The sequence below is a fragment of the Monodelphis domestica genome, chromosome 7, assembly GCF_027887165.1.
Source record: "Monodelphis domestica isolate mMonDom1 chromosome 7, mMonDom1.pri, whole genome shotgun sequence".
In the NCBI taxonomy this organism is placed as follows: Eukaryota; Metazoa; Chordata; class Mammalia; order Didelphimorphia; family Didelphidae; genus Monodelphis; species Monodelphis domestica.
This window is the reverse complement of record NC_077233.1, coordinates 122,924,309-122,947,596: the sequence shown is the minus strand read 5'-3', so window position 1 is coordinate 122,947,596 and position 23,288 is coordinate 122,924,309.

Genomic DNA, 23,288 nt, shown 5'->3' with positions numbered 1-23,288 from the left:
TTCTGTGAGGAGGTCTAATAATGCACTCACCCCTTTTTTCTTATTTTAAAAGTGTTTTTTGTGACCATTTAATAGTTCTGTGTTTTTTCATTATAAAAATAGTTTGCTAGAAGAGTAGATACATGGATAGAAATTTAATTTTTAAAAACTGAAATGATGATGTTTGAAATTTAGTTGTTCATTGGGTAATTCTTATATGCTTAAGAAAAGAAAAAAGACAGAAAAGGTGCTTCATTCATTAAGGAACAAAAAATAGTGGAATAATCAAAATACCTCTATCTGAGGTTAGTTTCTTTAGCTACAAACAAACAGTTGGAAGTATTTGGAACTTCCTTTTAAACTTCTCACCAAATAAACTTTTGCTATATCATATTTACTATACACCCCTCAATCAATAAATATATACTAAATGTGGGTGATATAATGAATAAAGTAGTGTCAAGAATACCTAAATTCAGAGCTGGCCTCAGACACTTACTGTGTGATCTTGGACATTTAGCCACTCTTTGCCTCAGCTTCTTCATTTATTAAAATTAAAAAAAAATAGCACCTAGCCCCCAGGGTTGTTGTGAGGTTTAAATGAGATAATAATTGTAAAATCCATTAGCAAATGTCCTGGCAGACAATAAATCCTATGTAAGTGTCAGCTATCATAATGATCATTTGCAGGATTAAGTAAGATAATATTGATAAAGCTCTTAGCACAATGAATGACACATAGTAGGTACTGTCAACTTGAAATCTGAAGATCAGAATTTTGCCCCAAGAACTCACCCAGAGGAAATTCCTAGATTCACTCATTTCAAACTGAACAATAGACATTAAAGTACTTCATTATTCCAGCTTGGATGGGGCTAGCAGACCTAATCAAATATTAAGTACACTTTTAGTTTTAGAATCTTCCTCCATGGTATCAGAGATCCATTCCCAAGAAAACCAACACCTGTACAGGAACCAACCTTTTAGTATCTATTGTAAGTAGATGCTCCCTGAAACTCTAGCCTCTGGCTACAGCCACTTTCCCAAGCCTGCTTACCACCTATGTTAGTGTATGTTTGATGCCCTGAGTTCCCTACAAGATATTTAAGATTCCTATGTTGTATGATTTCATTGGAGAATCTTCTAGCGCACTGATCCTCCCAGAGATACTGTCCCCAGAGTCCCAGGGTTTTAATTTGACTCTGTGTAGTTTTTGGCTCTTGACTCTGTGATAGCACTGATTATATTGGACCTATCTCTTTCCTGATTAAAGACTTGTTTTTTTATGACTACTTTAGTAGTTCTCTGTTTTTCCAAGTTGCCAGTACTTAATAAATGCTTGACTCAATGTGAATTTTCCTCCCCATTACTGTCTCACTTCATATCTTAGGTTTGAATTTCCCATTAGACATGTGTCTTGGGCTTTTTAGGCCAAAATAGCTGGTACCACTGAGGAGCAATATGGAACCATACCCAAAGGGATATGAAAGTCTGCATACTCTTTTACCTGGAAATACTACTAATACACCTATATTTTAAAAAGATCAAATATGGGCAAAAAAAAAGTTATACAAAATTATTTATAATAGCTCTTTTTGTGGTGACGAAGAATTGGAAATTGGAGAGCTATCCACCAATTGGGGAATGGCTAAAAACTATAGCACATGTTTGCATTGGAATAAATACTCTTGTGTTATAGAAACAACAAACAATATGATGGCAAAAAAATGGAAAGATTTCTATGAAGTGATGCAAAGTGAAGCGAGCAGAAAAAAGAAGAATGTTGTCCTTTGTGCACAGTATCATCAATAAAGTACAATGATCAGAAATGCAAGAACCCAGGACACTTCCAAGGGATTCATGAAGAAAAAGGCTATATACTCCTACAAAAGGAACTAACAAAGTTTGAATGTAGATTGAAGCATCCCATCCATCACTTTATTTGCTCCATAACTTTTTCTCTAGAGTAAGCTTATGTGTCTTCTTTTACAACATAATGAACATGGAAATACGCTTAGTATAATAACATATGTGTATCCTATATTTTATTAACTGCCATCTTTGGAAGGAAGAATGATTGAGAAGGAGAGAACATGAATTGCAATATGTCAGAAAATGATTATTAAAAATTTTATCAATATGTAATCTGGAAAAATTTTTTAAAATAGGTTGTACCAAAAAAATTCCTTGGCAACCAAAAAAAGCTGAATAACAGTTCAGCAAGAGCTCCTTTCACTTGCTGTTTTTCAACTATATTAAAAAAAAAATCCTAGAAACAATCCTCCTATAGCCTCCTCTTTTCCCTTAGCATTTTTATCAGCTCCAAGGTTTTTTGTTTTGTTTGGTTTGGTTTGGTTTGGTTTGGTTTTACAGTCCTACCTTTTCTGTTGCCTCTCCTTGCTATTATCTTCTTTACTTATCTTTTAAAATTCTAAGTTGACAAATGTGTTTGTTTAGAATACCAACTACTCTGATGATTTAATTATTTCTCTCTATTCTTGGAGTTTCATTTTCAAGACTTTCTCATTTCTATTTCATTTGCTCCTTTTTTATACATGAGGACTTTCTTTCTTATGCTATCTTTGAGCCATTTGTAATTTGAAAATCCAGGATTCAAGGTACACTATCCCTGATTTTTCTCTCCCTTTCTATCACAATGATAAGTTAGAATGATCATTCCCCCCCCCCCAAGGTCTCCATCATTTTTTCATTAGTTCCTCTGTTTGTTGAGAATGTACTTTCAAAAAACAACCTTTTAGAGGATAACATTTTATGAATGACAAAATTAAACTGATATAAAACCAATTAAAATTTTAAAATAACTTCTAAAATTCAAAATTATTTCCCTTTACTTGTAGCAACATTGCTGGACACAGTAGAGAACATGTAGAAATTTATTCCCTTTGTATCTCAGAGAGGACTTTGTTTCAGTCAAATGTACTTATGTACTATTATATATTATAGTTTTCTGTATTTTATCTATTGTGCCAATTGTAGAATTCAGAAACAAATGAATACTTTCAAAAATAAATTTTTAAATGTTATTACTCAGTAACTAGGCTATAGATGATCTTGAGGTTAAGGCCAAGGGACAATGAAACTGAGAAGAAAATAGAAATGTTCAGCTAACTGTACAATTTGGCGCCTACTGTATGCTCATTTTTAACCTCGTTACTGAATAATAACATTTTGAAAGAATTAAAAATATTTTTGAATAGTCCTATACACGAGGGCAAGATTTCCATTTGATTGGTCTCTGCATTGACCCATCACTCGGAACAAAATGACTAGGGACTGGTTAAGGAGAAATGTCACCAATTATAGCAACATTACTGTGGCTTTCACAAGATGAATTCTTAGACTTTAAACTACATCCAATTTTCTTATTTTATAGGTGAGAAAATTGAGGTTCATGGAGGTTAAGTTACTTGAACAGAGACTCACAGAAATAAGCTTCATATTTCCCTGAGACAACCTGATTAAAAACCCAGATTAATTAATCTTATTTTTAAACATAGAATGCTTTTTCAACAGTGAAACAGCTCTAATCTCACATTCTTTCACTAGAATGACAGGACAATGTTTTTTTGCTGGCTGCTGATTTATCACTACCATTTTCTGTCCCATTTAGACCTGGGCCTGTGCTCTTCTTCATCCCCCAACCTCAACTCTAAAAGAGGAAATAGTTCATTCTCTTCTCTCTTGCCACTTTCCCTGAAATTATAACCTTTCTTTTTGGTCACTGAAAAGCATCAGAGAAAAATTAAAAAGGGAACGAAAGTAAGAAAGAGTAAAATCACAAATCTTGCTGAGGATTTATTTGTTAACATTGATCATATACACTTATTATTATTATTATATTAATTATTATTATATAATATATAATATATAATATATATATAAATATATAATATAATATATATTAATTATAAAAAATAATTATATTAATATATTATTATATAGAACACCAGGCATTGTTCTCTTTTAAGTGCTTCTCTCTTAACTGGGCTAGCCTACTCAAAGACACACTATATACATAAACATATACTCTTATTTTGTGTTCTTTACACTCATCTTTCAAGTCAGTACAATTTTCCTCAGAGTGGACATAATAAATTTTTTAAAAGTTTTCTAGCTGAATGATGTAGTTTGGCAAAGAAATTAATTCTCTTAGTGCATCTATCAGGCACTCTAAATAGACCCTAACTTTAAGTAAGTAATAGCAACTTCCCTAATTCCTTGGGAGCTTCAGGCCCATAGAAGTTATCGCCTATATATACACTTCCTACTCTTTGGCTAAAGTGAGTTTTCTTATAGCCTAGAAGGAACTCAGGGTCATTTCCAATATCTAACAGAGGTTCTTAAACTAGAGTCAGCAGACAGATTTCAGGGGGCATGTTTGGAGTTAGATGAAAAAAGACTCTTTTTTTTTTTTTCATTTTACTCTAAATTAACTTTATCCTTCTGAGATTAGGACTATAGTTCTCACCAGCTGGCCAAAGAGGTCAATGACACCCTAAATAGATTAAGAAAAAAAGAGTCTAGAGTACTATCCAGACACAGATTATATAAATAGATTAAGAAAAAAAGAGTCTGGAGTACTATCCAGACACAGATTATATAGCTGTAGAGGTCCTGTGCTCATTGCTTGACTCCATGTATGACAAAGACCCTATGGTACAACTTCTACATATTTCTTTCCTGTGACTTCAACTTTCTATTATTGTACTTAGAAATAAATGGGCATGTGTGAAGGGCCGTTGCTCCCTTAGAGATGTCCAAATGAAATCAACCAGTATGGCTCCTCCCAACCCCAACCAACCTCTCTGAAGATTTATTGGACCAGAAGTCTTGGCTTTCTGAGATTTCTGAGTGTCTCCTTTACTTGGTGTTTTCCATTCCCCTCACCCCCAGCTCTACCTTTTGTCCCAAGGTTTCAATCTCTTAGCATTGTTTTTTTCTACATAATTGCCTTTGCTATCCTGAGTGGTTTAACAGCAACCAATTATCTGGTAAATCATGATATCTGGGTGTGAAACTCTAACCAACCCAAAGCCATCCTCAGACACAAAGAATGTCTACTTTATGCAATAACCTAGGACTTGGGTGATATAGTGTATTTCTTATATGTGAAATCTAGTTCATCACATAAGTATGCTTAGCTTTTAATTATGATAAAATTATTTCAAAAGATTATTTTCATATATAATTAAAATAATTTCAAAAAAAATTTGAGATTACATGTCAATACAATTTCAATAATGATTTTCTGACATTTTGTAATCCATGTTCTCTCACATATTTCACATATAACATAATTAATTTTTTTTCTTTTTTCAAATAGCATAAATCTATTAGTGCTCAAATTAAGCACTAATAAAAATGTTTCAAATCTTAGATGTTGTAACCTGCCAGAATGTTATATGGCATTCTGCTAAATGCACTACTGTCCAAAAAACACTATCAATATTTTAAATTTATAAAATTTATAAATTGAATTTATAAAATCACGGTATTGTAGAGGTAGAGTTTACCTAAGAGATCAATGTCAATAGCCATTCATATTATAGACTGAGAAGATGGAGGCCCACAAAAGAAAAGGGATTGAAATTAAGGGTTACATAGATAGTGACTGGCAAATCTAGACTAAAACCCATGTTTGTTAACTTACAATATAATTGTTATTCCACTCTACTTCAACAATAAATTAATAACTAAAATAAGTTTAAATATTATGTTTTATCACATCACTATGTTTCCTATTATATCCCTCATTCCAAATTCCAGTAATCTAGCTCAAATAATAAAGAATAAAAAAGATAAACAAGAAAACCAACATATTAAAAAGTCTGACATTTGTGAGCTATATAATTGAGTATCTAGTAAAAAAGCATAATTGTGAGAAATTTTAAAGTAGGAAATTTTGCTGCTTCTAGTTTATTCTAGAAAAAATAAAAAAGCTTTATTTTAGATAGTGTCTTTAGCAAAACTTCAAGGAAAGAATGCTTACTTTTTAAAAATATATAATTATAGTTAATGTTCTTCTCTATGGAATTTATTAATAAACTTGAGCCAAGGTCAAGTAAGTTTTGAATCAGGGAGACTTCTTTTATTCCAGTAGCCTATCTAGTATGATCCATATAAGTTTTGGTGAAAAAATTAAGTATATAAGTATAATTTTCTTAATTTTTCATTGTTTTGATATTTAAAAATGTTTCCAAACATTTCCATATTAAACACAAATAATTTTAAAATGAAATGTCTATATTTGTAAAATTAGCATTCACTATTTATAGGTTTTGAATATGTATAAACATAAATGTATAAAGTCATATCATTTTTCAAATTTGCCCTAGCACAGTACAAAGAAAATTTAATTATATCTGAGAGATAATTCTCTACCAAGATATGGGAGACAAATGCCAAGTTAACTTTTATAGCTAAAATGAATTATATTGTAGCTGTATGTAATTGAGTGAAAGCAGAGGGATTGCTTTCTATCTGAACTCACCTATTCAGAATTTTAATAGCAAGTACAGTTGTTGAGCTGTTTCCCACTAAATAATCATCTCCAACTTTTCCAAGTGGACCTTGTAGAAATATGTTCTTAGAAAAAAAGAGAGGCTGAATTTAGAGAGACTTGTTTCACTACAAAATTGAACTTCTTACAGACCTCATTTTTATATTTCATTTCTTTATTTTTCACTACTCTACTTATTTAATGGTGACTAAAAAGATCTTATAGAGAACTTTGTGTTGCTTTTACTTCATCGAATTTCACTAATAACAAGGTATAGATAACCATGGACAGGAACTTGGGATTTTACCGTGTTTGACTTCTGTTTTAACATATAACTTTCTATAATTTATTATGTTGAAAAAATGGACTATTTTACTAAATAACTACTTTCCAGAAGGTAAATAATTGAGGAAAGTAGATAGAAGGGCCAAGAAATTCAGGTGATGGAGTGACTTTCTCCTGAATTTTCAAATGTAATTATGCTCAGATTCTCCTTTTAGGTATTTTTTTTTCTGGATTAATTTCTTTAATTCATATGAGACCCTGCATTACACCACACAGCTTTAGTGATCTCAACTAAATTGAGGATAAAGGAAATTTCATTAAGTGGCATGAGAGAGTATGGAGATTGCTTCTCTTGAGAGATGACAGGATTTTAGAACTGGAAAGGGAGAGATTATCAATTGTAAACATTTCTCCCTCCATTTTATATATATAGAAAGTGAAATACAACCAAATCAACTAGATTTCAGAATTCACTTAGGTACTCATTACTAGAGTTAAGTTTCAAGTAAGCCTTTTGTTGTGAAAGAGCAACCCACAGACTCCATATAGACAATTTAGGTAAATAAACTCAAAAAGCCAAATTTCTCCAAGTCAAAGTAGAAAGTTAGATTTTATTGGAAGAGGACCAAGTCCTCCAATAAAAGCGTTCTTTTGCATGTATTACATTGTTGGACCCCAGCAAGAGATAACGTCCAGAGGCTGAGAGCTGGTTTATATAACAAAATGACATATCACAAGACATAACATAATAAAGACCTTATTTTAGAAACAGTTGCCCAATTACAAAGTTGATTGGTTAGTTCATTTTGGAAAGCACATGTTAGTCTAAACTAATGACTTATTCAAGTCAAATGACCATTACCTCTCTCTCATCTGATCTGGAGGAAAGGATGGATATTTTTTAACAGGGAAGGGTACATGATATTTGGGCTATATTAGGGCATGATCTGTTAGTCAACATCTTATGATAAAGGGAAGTACAAACTTAGGGAGGGGTTAGAAATCTCTTTAGAAGAAATTTTTATGCTTTAATTAGAAATCCTTGTAAAAATCATGAATTCTACTGATTGCATTAAAATTATAATGGAATTTATACTGATAACTTTAGAATCACAATACTAATTATCTTATACCTATCACTATCACTAAAATCCAATCAAGTATAATGGGGTAGGGGGTCTGTTTTTCCTCACATTATCCCTCCTCTGATCTAAAGAAAACAGCTACCAGCTGAATCATTTACAATCTAAAAATGACTCAACATTTAACAAGATAATGTCAACAGGCACACATGTTAATAAATATGTGAAGACTGGTTTTGGCTCTCCCCAGATTGTACCAATGAAGGTACTTAGCTCTTCCTTTATTATGAAGATTAAATTGTAATCCCCCATCTATTTTTAGATCTTGATCTCCAAAAGTGTTAATTCAGTATTTAAAGTAGATCTACCCATTTTGACTATAAAAATGCGTTAACTAATCAAAAAAGGTGTTAACTAACTACAAAAAAGTGTTAACTAACTACAAAAGGTGTGACACCCATTTCATACGTTGAGTGGGCAGTCCTAGAGAGGATTGTGATTGGTAGATGTAAAAATTCAAGGGAAGGGTCACAAGGCAAAAAGGTCTTTGCCACAGGCAAGGTTCAGCTTCACTTGTGACTCCAGGGGTTCCTGACAGGTGGTGAACAATCAGTCAAGAAAATAACAAATGGAAGACAGCTGTATGTTTACAGTCATAGGCATGTTTTGCATCTGATAGCTGCTCTGCCATCCCCAGGCCTGATGTTTAATTTTATGCCCATTTTCTTGGCACACAGATACATTACCTAATACATGTTTCTAAAATAGAGATAATTAGAAAAGTGATCCATTAACTTTTAACAAATCACTTGATTAACATTCTATATTCTTGTATTGTGATTATAGATTCTTGACAGAATAAAGGTTTCATGCAAGATAAATTATTTCATCATAGGTGGCTTAATTTTCTCATTACCCTGTGAGGAGTTTTGAACTTATAAACAATCAAGTAAATGTACTTATTACATTGCTAATGTTTTGTGCTCTCTCTCTCTCTCTCTCTCTCTCTCTCTCTCTCTCTCTCTCTCACCTCCCCCCTTTATCCCTTTATCTCTTCCTTAATATCTTCCCTCTATTGTAAAATAAACTACCATAATTCCATTTTACTTGAGTAATTCATTTTGGGATTTAGAAATTAAATCCATGGCGACCACCAATAATATTTTGAGTCCAACCATAAATTTAACACATAGGAGATTGATTATACATTAATAAGTTTAAATAACAGTATATATTCCCAGGCAACATGATCTTGCAGAATTTAATTCTTTCAGGTGTCTTCTTTCTTCCAATTTAATAAATCTGCCCCATACACCATTTTGGTAGATCCAGTCCATCAGCTTAGTCTCTATGTAAGTCACGATCCAGTTCTTAACTAGCTAAATCTGTGAATTTGTGGTAGAAACAATATAGCAGGGACCAAATGCAGTGCTGAAATAGAAAAAATCCCATTCTACAACCCCAGGTGATCCCTTGTTCAAAAATCTCATCTGTGGCATGATTAAAATACTTCTTTGAGTCATGTTGTTATAGAAGAATTCATATTGATCTCCAGCAGAGTACATGGCTGAAAGTAGAGAATCTAGTGAGAGTACACCTGCAAAGAAGTTCTCCTCTGTACCCAATAGGTTACCATAACCTTTCTGTTTAAGTTTGTAGTTCACAACATCAGCCACAAGTGAAGGGACATCAGTAGGTACCGGAGATACCTTTGGAAAGATAACCTGTTAATATTCATAAAAGGAAAGTATACATTAAATGATATATCTGTATATTCTCATAGACAAGGGACCATGAGACAATAAGTGATAGACATCACAAATCATACAATATTACCATAGTGACCAAAAGCACAAAAATGTTATTGCAAAGTTCTGAAGAAAGAAGGAAAACAACATTGCATACAGGGAGGACCAAAAAAAAATTCTCTTTGATGTTCTAAGGTAACAGCATTAATCTGGATTGCAGCAGGAGCATATTTTAAGAAATGACAATGATGACAATCAAGGAGAGTTTGAAGAAAATAGCATCCTTGTTCATCTGTACAAGTTCTAGTCAGTATAGTCTCTCTCCTGATAGCTATTATACTTCTATAGAAATAGCAGGCTGCACACCATGGTACATTCTTCTTTTTCCTAAACCCATTACATATACAACACATATATAGAGATGTGATTATTGTAACTACAGAACTATTAGATAATCAATGTTGAAACAGTTGCCAAGTAGGTGGTGCATAAGGAGTCATATTTATCAGTAGGTACAGGGCCAGTTGTTGATTCTACTCCCACAGTGTCTCGGGGGTCACCATGTACCCATTACAAGGTATTTGTAAAGCATTTCTAAAGGAAAGGATAAAGTCCATAGAATTTCCAACAATATTAGATTGGAGTTCCAATAGAACAGTAAATATTCCTCAGGGTCTACAAAATACACCAGGATAGCATACCCTATGCTCACACTTAGGATAACAAATATAATCAGGGAGTTCTAAATGAGCATTTCCCAAAACTAAAGGCAACAGTAGTAAGCTCAACATAATAGTTAAATCTCAAGTGCTATAGGCTCTCCTCAAGGCAAATTGGCCAGTGGTTGAATCTTTATCTACAACAGTCTGTACATCCTGAAAATAGTATACTGTGCATTATGTATTGTACTCCTTAAACACTGGAGTATGAATGACAGAAAGGATTTTAGCAAGTTTTAAGCAAATTCCTATGTGCATATTGAGAGTGGAATTCAGTTTAAATGAGATGTTTGTTGTTGCTGAAATTTGCATGTTTTTTTTTAAATTTTCCTTACCTATTTCCAATTTTGTGTCTATTTCAAATTTCCTATCTATTATTGTTATTATTATTATTGTTGTTGTTGTTGTTGTTGTTGTTATTATTATTCTACCTCATAAGACTAGGGAACTATGTCTTGGAGGAGTAACTAGAATGTTGAAAAAAATCAGGCTCCAAAAATCTCTGTGGAGGCAAAGTCGCCCTCAACTTGATGATATAAGATATACTGTGACAAATAGATCTATACCATTTGGTTGGGAAGTAAAATAGGCCTGAGCCTTAAAGGAACAACTAATTCCCATATGACTGTATGTTGTACATTCCACTCTAAAAAAAAAAATTATAGACAAAAATCACCAGGTTTAAAATGATGTAGTTCAAAAGCAACGGGGCCTGATTGAACAAAAGTTCCCATTTTTTGCAATTCCTTTAAGCTGTGTTGCAATTCCCTAAGATACTTGGTAATTGTCATATCACCCACAAGTATAGAAGTATATACAGCAACAAAGGGCTTGGCCTTTGTAGGCAGATGACCAAGTAACTTTTCATAAGGAGAAACATGACAATTGGTAACAAAAGTAGCATCTGCCTTTAAGGCAGGTAGAACTTCTACCCAATTAGTCAAATGATCAGTGATAACCAAGCAATATTTCCCTCGAGCAACTTTGGGAATATTTATAAAATCAATTTGTAAAGCTTCAAATGGGAGATCAGCTAGAGAGTGACCACCATATGCAACTTTTCTAAAAGCATATTGATTAAAAGTCAGACATTCAGGACAACCTACAGTGATTCCAAGAAGCTACCAATGTGATTCCAAGTGCTATCCAATCCCTTTCTTATTGTACCCACAATTTCTGGTGCACAATAGTGACCACTTGCATGTATTACCAAAAAGGCTTGCTGCCAACATTTTTTTGGAAGAAATGGCTTGCCTTCCTCATTACTTATCCAGATCCCTGATACCTGCTTAGCATCATACTGCTTAATCCAGGGGTCTACTTCCTTGTCTTCATATAATTCCTGTCCAATTTCCTTTAGGGGGAACAGAGTCTTTACCTATAGCCAGCATCATGGTGATCTTTGGCTGCTGACTCAGCAGCTAAATCAGCTCTTTCCTTTCCTCTGGACATAGGATCACTTTCCTTTTTGTATGCTGAAACATTGTATGATGGCCAAGGCTCTGGGCAATTGTATAGCTTCTAACAAGTCCTTTATCAGGCCAGAGTGGGTGGCCTGTTTTCCAATGGAGGTGAGTAAACCCCTTTGTAACCACAACATTCCTGTGGCATGATATATTCCCACAACATAGCAAGAATCTGAGTAGATGTTAATGGTCTTTTCTTTGGATAAGAAACAAGCTTTCGTTAGAGTGGTAAGTTTAGCAGCTTGAGCACTCAGAATGGAAAGCAAAGAGGCTGCCCATAAGATTTCATAGTCTGTTTGACTGCCCGAGTAAAATGATAGCCTTGTTCAACATAAGAAGAACCATCTGTATATGATGAGCTCGGCATTCTCCAAGGGAATGTCCAGCAAATCCTTGCGTGGTCTTTCTGATAGTTCAATAACAGATTCACAGTTATGCAAAGGTTCCCCTGACACAGGAAGGTCTGGGAGTAATATGGAAGGATTTAAGGTGTTGCATCTCTTTATGGTGATATTCTCATTTGCTAATAGAGTCACTTCATATCTAGCAATTTTCTGATCTGAAAATGCTTGCGTTCTGTGTCTCATCAATAGAGCCTGAACTTCACGGGAGCACTGGACCATCAAAGAATATCCCAACCCTAAGTCTAATGATTTATGAACTAGCAGAGCAGCTTTATTCACTGTACACAGACAGGGAGGAGCTCCTGCTGCTACAGGATTTAGCTGAGCTGAGTAGTAAGCTACAGGTCTTTGAAGACCTACCCCCCTCCTCTTGTGCACATAGAGAGTAAAATGCTTAGAGTAGTCAGGAAGCCTGAGGATAGGTGCAGACAATAGTGCCTTTTCTAGCTCCCTCAGAGACATAAGCTGTTCTGGTGTCAACTCCAAAGGCTCAGTGATGGAATTCTTGGTCAGTTTAGTGAGAGGCTTAACAATTTCCCAATAGGTTAGTATTCAGGTATGACAATAACCTGCTGCCCCTAATATAGCTTGTACCTGCTTCTTAGTCTAAGGAATGGATAGATTCTGCAAAACCTGAACTCTCTTTGGTGAAATAGTTCTTTTTCCTGGTGACAAGATAAAACCCAAATATTCTACTTGTGACTTACACCACTATGCCTTGTTCTTTGAAATCATAAGTCCCTTTTGAGCAAGCTCTTGAACCAGATGACAGCAACAGGTTTCCTGGTCTGGTGAAGCTAGGAGCAAATCATCTACATATTGAACCACAGTAGAGTCTTCCAATGTGATGGTAGACAAATCTTGCTGTAGTATCTGGGAGAACCAAGTTGAACAAATTGCCAAATCCCTGACACCTTGTATAGTTGTATTGATGATCAAGCCAGGTAAATGCAAACAGGTATTGTGATTCTGGGCTAATAGGAATAGAATGGAAAGTTTCACATAGTTCAAAAACAGAAAAGCAAGTTGCACCATAGGGAATAAAGGACAAAATAGTTGTGGGGTTAGACACAACAGGGTGTAGAGGAATCACATAGTTATTAATTGCTCTCAAATCCTGGACAAATCAATATATATTGGCTTATGTTCAGTGTCATTTAGGGTTTTTTTTTTGTTGTTTTTTCTACTGGAAGTATAGGAGCATTGACTTTAGATCTACATGGAACAACAATTCCTTGTTTAATCTAAGAATCAATTATGGGAGTAATTCCCTCAATTGCTTCTTTAGATAGAGGGTGCTGAGGCACAGATGGTGGTTTCCCTCCTCTAGTAGCAATAGCCTGGTATAGCTGATTTTAACAACCCAACAACAGTAGAAGAAGTTGCCCAAACCTCTTGAGGCAAGGAATCAGGAATAGGGAGATCATACAAATCATCATCCTTCTCAGAGGAGGTATCAGGCAAATCCTTAGTACTGCATTCACTTAAAACATTTACAGAAACAGGACAGTATTAACTTAGAACATTTTACAAAAACAAGAGTTAATCATTTTTCATCAGGTACATTCAATATAAGATTATTATCAAACAAACAATGAATGGCAATATTTAGTTCACACAGTAAATCTTGACCCCAAAATTTGGCAGGTGATTGGGGTATCCATAGGAAGGAATGCATTATTGTAATTGAACCTATATTCACTTCTAGAGGTGACTATAAGGGAACTTGTTTACTTTTACCATCTACTCCAACCACATCCATCTTCTTGACTATATTTCCTTTGTCCTTTATCCTTTAAGAAGTGAAGGTCTGTATCACTTAAACAAGTATCCTTAATGTCTTCAATATACAAATCCACTTGGGGAAGGAGAGAGGCCAGAATGGGCAGGGTAGGTAAAACTGTCAAAATCATTTTTGGCAGCTGGAAAGTCTGCCCTGTGAATCTCAAATCCTGCCTCTGAACCTGCTCCTCCCTTGAGCATAACACCTTAAATAAATAACCTAGATAGAAACACTTAATTTTCTCTCTACCAATTTACATATTACTTAGCCCAGGACATACAGAAAAAACTGTCTTATTAATTTTAATTCATTAAAAAGCAATTTTTTTCCTCATTTCCACAAACTATAAGAAGAAAAGTTTTAGTTCCTCTTTTTCATAAACTTCTGGCTTGTAACAAATTTAAAAGACAATTGAAGAAAAAATGAGAGATAGGTCTGGAAATATCTCCAAGTCTCCAGCCTTGAAGAATTCCAAATCTTCTTACCTTACTTGGATGACAGGATTCTTGGACTAGAGGAGTCATTGTCTGCCCACCAAAACTCCCCCTCTCCCTCTCTCTCATACAGAAAAAGAAACAGGCAGAATAAATGCTTTGGGTACCCTTTTGAGATCAATATTTTTCTGTATGAAGGAGAGACCCATTAGAGGTGACAAGGTTGTCACTCTAGTCCCACCAGAGTTGCCAACTGTTGTGAAATAGAAACCCACAGACTCTATATATATAATTTAGGGAAATTAAGTCAAAAAGCCAAATTTCTCCAAGTCAAGGTAGAAAGATAGATTTTATTGGAAGAGGACCAAGTCCTCCAATAAAAGCATTCCCTTGCATGTATTACATTGTTGGACCCCAGCAAGAGACAATGCCCAGAGGCTGAGACCTGGCTTATATAACAAAATGATATATCACAAGACATAACATCATATAGAACTTATTTTAGAAACAGTTACACAATTACAAAGCTGATTGGTTAGTTCATTTTGGAAAGCCCATATTAGGCTTTAAACTAACGACTTAGTAAAGTCAAATGACCATTTTGAATTTTAGGTTTACTCTACCCTGCTTAGTCTTTAGAATTCTAGTAACCAGGAATGTATACACCCCCACTTAAGGATTAACTGTAGGGGAGGATGGTTTGTGACCTGCATGTGCTAGCAAATGACAAATCAGAAACAACTGACTGACCTCCTGGGCTACCCTAAGTCAAGTTTAAGCTACCATTACTACATGTGAGTCACAGGAAGTGATGTAAAGAAAGGCCTTTATATTTTGTGTCACTTCCTGTGAGGGGACTTTTGTGGTATTTGTGGCTTTTGTGGACTTGGGCAGTGGAATTTGACTTGGAGGATCTCTGAAGCATGGGTCTAGGTGATACAGCTTCCCTGAACAGCCACGTGGTGAGTATTAAGGCTGACTCCCATTTCCCCTGACCTTTCTGAAGGTTCCAGCCTCCAAGGAGGACCCTCATCTTGGAGGTGGCCTCCTAGCTGGAAGCCTAGTTAGATTTAATCTTCTGGGAAGGCCCCTTGCCTGAGAGGCCTCTGAACGCACCCTGGCTCAGGCCAGGATGGAGTAGATCTTTACCCTTTTCCCTCTTTCTCCTTCTTCTTATTTTCTTCCTTCTATTGTAAATAAACCACCATAAAATCCTATTCTTACTAGAGTATTTAATTGGGATTTAGAATTTAAATACCTGGTGACCAATAAATAATATATTAAGTCTCAACCCTAAATTTTACCCTTAAGACCATTACCTCTCTCTCATCTGATCTGGGGGAAAGGATGACTATTTTCAAACAGGGAAGGGTGTGTGATGTTTGTGCCATATTGAGACATGAGATTTAGTTAGTCAGCATCTTATGATAAAGGGATGGGTTAGAAATTTAGGGATGGGTTAGAAATCCCTTTAGTTAGTGGTAGTCTCTCGGTGACTGAGAATGATGATTGTCTTTGTGCATTATCATCTATTGATGTACCCTCATGTGGCTTTGAAGTCCAAAGGCTGAGGCTCAGAGTTTGTGGCACATGGGGCATGGAATGCCAGTTGTTACGGGAGGTGCGGTTGTGGCCTGGTGTCGGTGTTCATGCACAGTAGCAAGACGTCGACGTCTCTCATCTTCAAAGGTGGTGGCGGCATGGTTAATGGGGGTTCGCCAGCTGCTTCTGACAGAGACAGCAAGTTCTGGTTGCTTTGGTGTAATGCCAGCCCACTTCAAGTTTGACTTTAGCTGATCCTTGAATCTTTTCTTTGGTCGGCCTTGTTTCCTGAGTCCAGCTGACAGTTCACCATAGAATACCTGTCTTGGTATTCTCTGTGGGTCCATGCAGATGATGTGTCCAGACCATCGTAGCTGGGTTTTGAGGACCGTGACTTCGATGCTGGTGGAGCTGGCTCTGTCGAGGACTTCCTGGTTGGTGATTTGGTCCTGCCATCGGATCCTCATGATTGACCGGACGGAGCGTTGGTGGAATTGTTCCAACTGCTTCATGTGCTTCCAGTACAGTGTCCGTGTCTCACAATCGTACAGGAACGAGCTGAGGACCACTGCATTGTACACTTCGAGCTTCGTCACAGTGCTTACACCTCTGTGTTGGAGGACTTTGTAGCGAAGCCGCCCGAGTGCCTGGCTGGGCTTTTGGATCCTGGCATTAATCTTGTGGTCTAGGGACCCGTCGTTGGTGATGGTGCTGCCCAGGTACTTGAAAGTGTTGACGTTGGAAAGCTGCGTGCCATCGATTATAATGCACGGCTGGTTAGTTGGCCTCCCTGGTGCAGGTTGGAACAGCACCTCTGTTTTGCTGAGGCTGATAGTCAGGCCAAACAGTTTTGTTGCGGTAGAGAACCTGTCCACAATGGTTTGGAGATGATTTTCTTGGTGGGCCATGAGATCACAGTCATCTGCGAAGAGAGCTTCCAGGATGAGTCTCTCTGTTGTCTTTGTTTTTGTGGTCAGGTGGCGAAGGTCGAATAGTGAGCCATCCAGTTGGTATTTGATGTAGACTCCCAGGTCTAGATCCATCACAGCATGTCGTAATACTTGGGTGAAGTATAGGTTGAATAGTACCGGAGTGAGGACACAGCCTTGTTTCATGCCATTGGAGATGTTGAAGCAATCGGAAGTCTCTCCACCAGATAGGACTTCCCCTGTCATGTCGACATGAAAGAGCTGGATCAGTTTGACGAATTTTGCTGGGCAGCCGAGCTTGCTAAGGATCACCCACAATGTGTCCCTGTTCACTGTGCTGAACACCTTTGTCAGGTCTATAAAGACAATGTAGAGACTCAGGTTCTGCTCAAGGCATTTTTCCTGCATTTGCCTCACCGTGAAGATCATGTTGATGGTGCTACAATCTGGTCAGAAGCCACATTGTGATTCAGGCAGGTTCTGCTCTGAAACAGATGACAGGAGTCTGTTGAGTATAACACGGGCGAGGATCTTTCCAGCAGTGGAGAGTATAGTGAGATGCCTCTGTAGTTGTCACAGGCTGCTCGTGAGCCTTTGTTCTTGTATAGGGCTACGATGGAGGCATCTCTGAGTTCTGGGGGCATGTTTTCCTCTTCCCATATGCTGGTCAGCACTATGTGGAATGCCTGGAGCGCCTTTCCATTTAAGGCCTTGTACACCTCGGCTGGGATCCCGTCTTTACTGGGTGCCTTGCCTGAACTCATTTGTTTAATGGCTTTTTGGACTTCTTCTATTTAAGGAGGGATGTCAAGTTGTTCAATGGTGCGGTTTGGGGGGATCTGGTCAAGGGCGCTTTGATCGACTGAAGAGGGTCGGTTGAGAAGCTGACTGAAATGTTTTTTCCACCTGTTGCTGATGCCTTTTTTATCTTTTATGATAGTGTAAAATCATGAATTCTACTGATTGTATTAAGATTATAATGGAATTTATACTAATCACTTTAGAATCACAATACCAATTATCTTATACCTATCACTATCACTAAAATCCAATGAAGTATAAGGGGCTAGGGGTCTTTTTCCCCACACTTCGGACTTAAAACTCATTCTTCTTTCTACCATAATACACTACACTGACTCTCTCTTGGGTTCAGTATCTTTTGTACTCTCAGACATGTGACCTACTCCCATCCACATTTGGATCCTAACTTTTCCTTGCCCTAATAATCCTGGTGGAAATAAAGACTATTGGTTACCTTGATCTTTTTGTCTTTCTTTCTCTGTCCTTTTTCTATTCATCTATTTCAGTTTGTCTTTCCTCAATCAGTATCATTTAGTAAAGTTACCTTCCTTTCATTTACTTGTTGTAAATAATGGGAATGCTAAAAAACTGAAGAATTGATTCCACTTATCAGTCTGATGGGTCAAGTTCTTCCTTTTGAATTTAATCCACACCATTTTTTATCTTTTTATAAGTATTCATTATAATTGTTTTTTTGTTTTACAAATGTCTCCATTAGCCAGAAATCCTTGAGTCATTCCTATTAAGATTATTCAGAATTTGGTCTTTCAGGATAATGGATCCATCCCAATATCTATAACTATACTATGTATAATTATAGACAGATAAATTTTTGTAGATAAATCCACATATGTGTATTTTGGAACATTTATTTGTGTGCTTATATATTTCTTCGACAAGATTTCTGAAGTCAGAATTGTAGTCTCAAAGACCTTTGAAAATAAAAATTACAAAGTTAACTGGGGTGGACTATAAATATCTTCTATTTAGGCAGAGTAATATTTACATGTGACTCAGTATTCTCATACTACTTAAACATTTACCCAGACAGAAAGGGGAAAAAATAACAACAACAACAACAACAAAACAGGTACAGCATGTTCAGCTTCTCTAAGTGCATGGGAGAATGCTACTGATTGTGTTGCCAAGCAACCCCGTCAGACTTTGAATCTCACTATCAAAAAATAATAGATTCAGTAGAGTAAAAGTATCTTTGAAAACAAAAGAAAATGTATTTGGTAGTTCCTGAGGAACCATAAAGAAAATGTAATCCCTTGTGGTTGGTGCATCATTCCTGATTAATTTCTTGCCCATAATCACATGAGATAAATATATTTCAAGAAAGATGTAAATGAATTCAAACTTTGACTAGTGAAGAACCTGCCAATAAAATATGTTGAGACTTGGGTCTCTAGGTTTGGGGAGACCAGTAAGTAGTGAGTAGCCACCTAATCATGCCTTGAAATCATCTGTGGGTACAAACCTTTCCTGGGGTCACAGGCAAAGACTGACTCAGAAGTCAAAGATGTCAGCTTCTTTAGAAATGAATATTTTTCCCTGGGGGCAGGAGTGGAGGAGTAGATAAATGAACAATTCCCCTCCAGGTATAGTAGGAAATAAGTAGAGTAGGACCTCCTAATCTACAGTTTCATTTTCTGTGGATTCTATCCATCTATGGTCATCTATGGTTGATGATGGTTAGATATGGTTATGGCTAGATATGGTTATCTATGGTCAACAGAAAGTGCAGAAAGTCTACCCTAAAGTGCCTAATGTCAGTCCAGGGAGCAATGAAAGCCCTTTTAAAGAAGTGGTCTGGCTTGCTTGGCAGTCTCTTCTGATTCCATGTTTATTTATTTATATATCTAATTATTTATTTATTCATTTATTTATTTGTCTGTCTGTTTATTTATTTATTTATTTATTTTTGGAGGAAGTAGGTGGCCCTGGAGTGGGGAGAAAGAGCACATATATAGGAGGTTGAGCAGATGTCTAATTACATCCACATTTTTGGCCATGTGAAGTAGGTCTTGGAACATATTCTCCATGGATACAGAATCCTACTATATATTTGAATTTGAAATATCCTTCTTTGTGTGAGTTCCATTTTTAACTAATACCAATCAAAATAAGCAATGATCCCCAGACCTTTTAACTGTTTCTTTAAAATGTATGAACCTTATGCTAGCAATACATAATTTCATATACCAGGATTTGAATTTTGCCTTCAACTCCTCTCCTGAAATAATTACCATAATTTGAGTATGTGTGAGTATTATGGCAAACATTTTAGCAATTAAAAAAATAGATTGTCCAAAGACCAGGGAAAGATGGAATTTTTGAGAATATATTATAGTTAAAAAGAATTGAAGAACAGAAAAGTATTTTAAAAAATTGCAGGGTACCAGTCTGTCAGAGTAAAAAGAAATTAATAATCTGTTATTATATTAGTTAATAGGAGCTATGTTATATACTTTTTACTAAAGAGAAATAATATTGGCTTTGAAGAAGAGAGATCTTATTCAAGTGATCTTGGCACCCAATTTAACTTCTCCACATCTAAGTTTCTTGATACACAAAATTAGGTTAATAGAACTTTCTGTACATGTTTCATAAGTTTGTGGTAAGGAACAAATGAGATAAAACATATAAAGTTCTTTGAAAATATGTTTTTTTACATATATTTTAATCTTCTCTGCTTACCACAACATGAAATGAAGTAATATATATGAATTATATTTTATATATATATAAAGTATATATTATATATTCATGTAATTATGTGATATAAATATATATATATTACTATACTATTGTGAATCTTAAAAACTACTCAGATTGTACCTTAGAAGATTTGGTTTAGCTAATCCCTTAGTGTAACAATGGAGATATCTGGTCTAACAAGATTCAGGAATGTATTGGGAACTTTTAAATTTATTCCACCCAACTCAGACAGTGCCTTAGGGAAAGATAAAATTGTAAAATTCTGATTGAACAATGAAAGTCCCTAACTTATACCTTATAGTAAAGCTAGAACCTTTAGCTAGGTCTGTTTTTAGATCTAATACAAAAAGGTGTTAAGTACCTGTAAAGGTTAAATTTATCACAAAAAGGTTAAGTAACTTACAAAAGGCAAGCTTAACAAAGAGGTGTGAAGAACTCAGAAGATATAATTTAGCCAGAGAAGGTGAGTACCAAAGACGATGAGAACTAAGAGTGGGCAGTCCTGGAAAAAAAGCCTCTACTGTGATGTGTAGATGTGAAAATTTAGAGGAGGTGACATAAGAGGAAATTTATTTAAAAGGAAGGGGTAAAAAGTCAGGAGGCAATTGAATTGAGTTGAATTGAGCTAGATTCTGAACTCAGTTCAGGAGATTCAGTGAAGGACTGGAGCTTGCTTGGAGACAGTCTTGTGGTGAGTAATAGGACTGACTCCCTCTCCCATAGGCTCAGGGAGGCCACTTTGGCCAAGACCTATAACTATTGCTTGGCTCAGCCTGAGCCAGAGCAGTTTAGATTAATTTTCTCTCTCTTTCTCTCTCCCCCCTTCCCCCCCTTTCTCCTTCCCTTAATTCCTTCATTTTTATTAATTAAAATCTCCATAAATCCCCAGCTGTATTGGGTATTTTCATATTTGGGAAATTCCCATGGCAACCACTTATTTAGATTTTGAGTCATAACACTAAACATTATCCTTACAGTTTTGTCATTTACACTATATAATTAGAAAGGTATTTCCCCCAAGTTAAGTTAATGGACATATCTTTCTTCCTATTGCATAAATGATGTGCTTTGTTGCTTTTTTGGAAAGTCAGTGTCTGTTTGGCCCAAGAAGGCTTTCTGAGACAGGGGAACATGGATTTTGTTCAAGTACAATCTTTTGTGATATGGTTTTGATATCCTGAAATTCTATTTTTTGAAGCAAAAGGATTTTATTTGTGCCATCATCTGTGCAATTTAAAATTAAATCTCAAATAATAAAAATATCATATTTTAGGAGATTTATTAATGATCATTGGAAATAAAGGAATAAAAGGGATACAAAATAAAAACCATGGGCCCATGGCTGATCAGCCTATTTAAAATGCCCGCCTTACCACCACCATGCTTGCTGTCATCATGCCAAAAGAGGCTGGGTCCCTCCAAGTCCCTGCCTGATATTCCTTCTCTACAGGGAATACATAAGGACAGAAAGTCAGTGAGCTCCTGGGAAATAGAGCTTTTTTTTAGGGTAACAGATTTTCAATTATACACATGGCATCAAGAAGTTGGAATAGAGTGTGCCATGGAAATTTAATTTCAAAGTGCTTTTACTATCATTTATAATATAAAAATTTCTTAATAAATGTAAATATCTTAATTATTTATAGGGGGTTCTGGAACTGCTATTTAATAACTATAGAGATTTCCCAAGTGGAAACTGCTTCCACTTATTCATGTCAGCTTCTCAAATCCAAGATTTTTTTTATTTTAAGAAGAATTTCCTATGACTGATTCACTATTAGCTAATTGAGGCTTGAAAAATTGATAGATGGGTCTCAGAATTGTGTAACAAAAGATGGCATATAATTGGACATGACTTTAATGTCATGATAAATTAATGAAGATGTGTTTCTATCTTCTTTCTCTTTGAGAAGGACTAGTTTTTGAATCCTATTTCTAAAAAAGAGATTTAATTAACTACTTAGAACACTTCACATTCTTTCCACATAGCGCTTTCACATGGGCTTAAAAGGAGAATTACTCAATATTATTGAAGATAATTGCTATGATCAGTCCTATATGATTTCTGATTATGTAATATCTTAGAAAGTAGTTGTGATATATAATACCCTAAATACCAGTGACATCAGTATTTTTCAGTTCCTCAACTTTGAAAAAATCTCATAAAATTCATTCTTCCTCCAGTAAATAATCAGTAATGGACTAGCTCATGGATACATTCTATACATTGGAAGAAAATGTATTTGGAGTTAAAGTTTCTAAAATATAACTATGTTTTTATTCTATTTAGTTATATCCCAACATGTTAAAGAAAAAAAAGAACAACTTAACTATATAGCATTTTTTTTAAAGATTCTGTTTTATGTATGAAACACATACACTACAAAATTAATGTCTCCCTGACAAATTTGGAAGATTATAAGGTTTGGGTTCAGGAAAATCTGGATTCATATCTGTCCTCTGACAATAGTAGTTTTGTGACCCTAGGCAAGTTTCTTAACTTCTGTGTGCCTGACACAATTCCTTAGGATGATACGAAATCTACTTTGGGGAAGGTAGTTCCATCACACAGAATTATTTCATGCAGATAAAATCATAGACCCTTTGTATGTTCATTATATTAACAGTCAAGATTCTGGCTTCATCTTTTTAAATAATCTTGCTAAACTTAAAAAAGATAATGGATCATTATCTGATGTCATTTTTAATTTATATAAATTTATAAAAATATAATTTTTTTAAAAATTTTGTTCTGGCTTGTTCATACTGAACTCTGAGTCTTTTAAAACCTTGTATAAATCTGTGTCCTTACATTGTGGCAGGAACCATTTTAAGATGAGTGATCAGTTAACAATAAATTTTAAAAGGACCC